Below are 2683 nucleotides of genomic sequence, written 5' to 3'. Positions count from 1 at the left end.
TGAGGTTGGCTGCTCTCAATTTAAGATTACTGCAATCAGGGGCATTTATGATTTTTTTCCCTCCAGCTGCACTAGACACCTAGTTAGTTACAGGTGTTAAGAACACAGAAGGATTAATATCTCAAGGGACTTTCTGCACAGGGGTGATAAAATAAATGAGGCAAAAGAATTGAAGATATTATCAAAAGAGCAATCAGAGTGATAAAACACAGAATCTAAATTGGAAGAAAGTGAAAACAGGGGAGTAGATCTACCAGGAGAAAGTCAAGGGACCAAAGGATCAGAGACACTAAGGTGGCCAAATAAATGATACATTGACCATGAGTGAGAGAACTGGAAGATAAAGCTCACCAAATGGTCTGGATTTATTTCAGGCTTGGTACAGTTCTGAATGTTGACAAAGTCCAGAATGTGAAACGGGAATGAGTGGCTGAAGCAGAATGAAGAGCAAGAATTGATAAGTCATGGTATTGGGAGAGTAAACTCTACAGCCTTGGTCTAATTTGTAAATATAAAGTTGTATGAAATAAGGACTTTTCAAGTTTCAATGTGCATAGGAATCTCCTGGGTATTTATTAAAATGTAGACTGCCATTCAGTAGGTTTGGGGTGAGGCTTGAAATTCTGCATTCCTAACAAGGTGATGACCATGTTGCTGGTCTGGAGATCCACACTTTTGAGCACAAGGCACTAGAGAATCTTACCATTGACTTCCACATATACTGTCTTCTTTTAAATAATCTTCTATCCCACTTGGGTAAAGGAGGCAGACCTCAGAAGCTAGGTGCCACTTGGTCCCTCCTATTGGCTGGGGGTGAAGAGCTTGATGCAACTATAAATCCATTCATAATCCAGACTGAGACAATAAAAACTCCTTGTGAGAAACTGAACTGAGAAATAGAGACTGGGCCTGCCAAGCAGTGTTGGACACTGGAGCTATAAGGTCCATTTTCCTTGAGTTTAGCACCAAGACAAACTAAAGCCAAATGCAAGTTGAAGTTTTGGGAAAGCAGTGATCATGAGGAAGCAGAGGAAGCAGAGGAAGCTGGTTTTTAGAAAAACAAATGGAGCAGAGGCATGGAAAATTGATGAGACGGGAATAAGCAGCTCTCGAGTGCTAAGGTCATGATACCTTACTCATCCACCTCCAACATAGCCTCCACGGATATCTGGCCTCTCTGGACTGGCTTTTTGCTTCTCCTCCTCATCTTGGCTAACTCACACTCTCCTTTTGGGTCCTGATTTGAAGGCTTCCTCGAGAAAACTTTTCCTGTCACCTGAAACTAGTGGGTTTCCTCCCATGTATCCCCATAGCATTCCATTGTATCCAGTTCACAGCACTTGTCACCATTTATGACAGCCACCATTTGGATACTTACTATTTGTTGGTGTCTTATATATTCTTTATTACTTTTAAAAAAACAGTTAAACGTAGATACTATAGTTCCACTTATTATTATGATCTTCACTTTTTACGTATGAAAGAGCTCAAGAGAGGTTAGATAACTTGTCTAAGGTCACATAGCTTGTCGATGGTGGCATCAAGGTTTGAAGGCAGAAACGATCAACCTCAAAGCTTGTGCTCTTAGCCACCGTATCTCTTTTCTCTAGATTCTAATTATGCATCTCTGTTTTCCACTCTAGCTTCAAGACTATGACCATGCCTGCGTCTTCACCACTATATTACCATGTCTGGTAGTTGTCTGGTACACAGCCGATTCTCAAAAGTATTTTGTTGAAAGTGGCTGAATGTGAGTGAATAAAGTTATTTGTACCGCCATTCAATCTTCTAAGATAACTGGGTGCAGGATTGTGTAGCATTGCTGTTTTATCAGAAAGTCCTGAGCAAACAAACATGATTTGTAAAATATATAACTTGTAGGTCAGATATGCACCCTACTAATCCTACTCAGTGTTGGAAATTCCAGATCTATGTATCTACATGGTTTGTAGTCCATCCCGTGTCCTGAACTGTTGAGTGGACGCCGGGAATCATGGCTTGGATTCTAAATGTTGTGTGGGTACAACGTTCCAACCCAGACCCTCCCTGCACACAAACGTTTTCAGAGCTCTCTTCAATCTCGGCGCTATATAGTGCCCTGAGAATCCAGCGTGGCTGTATATTTCTCCATGATTCGAAATGCAGAGTGACGTTGTTACTTTTAACGACCTGTCCACCTCCAGTTGTCTATGCCCTGGAGCCTGGAAGACAAGATTGGTACGCGAAGCGCTGGCTCCACAGCTGCAAACTTGCGTAGTCAGCACCATCACTGGCGGCATGAGTGGACAAGTCAAATAAGTATCTAGCACTATCGCCTGCTGACTTTCTATAAACACATAAGATCCCTGTCACAGAACAAATCAAGGCAAACATGCAAACAACCCTAAACCAAAATTACCAGTGACTGCCATTCTGTCCTCGTTAAGCGAAGAGTGAGGTGGTTAAAGCAGGTTGATTGTTTTTTAAGATGATTTCAGCCAGGTGCAAGGCTATCTGCAGAAATGTGCTTTGCCCACGTGGATCGCATGGACACTAATTACTAAGGGTTAAGGAGCTGAGAAACGTGCAGCTGCGGAGGTTGGCCGCCCCACGGGGAATAAGCTGGCACCTCTAGAAATAAAGCTCTGCAGCCAATGCGGCGCCTCGGGCCGCGGGATTGGCGGCCTCGGTTGTGACGCGACCT

This window comes from Nomascus leucogenys, chromosome 11, assembly GCF_006542625.1.
Source record: "Nomascus leucogenys isolate Asia chromosome 11, Asia_NLE_v1, whole genome shotgun sequence".
Taxonomy (NCBI): Eukaryota; Metazoa; Chordata; class Mammalia; order Primates; family Hylobatidae; genus Nomascus; species Nomascus leucogenys.
The sequence above is the reverse complement of the archived record's forward strand: the minus strand, read 5'-3'. Positions refer to the sequence as shown.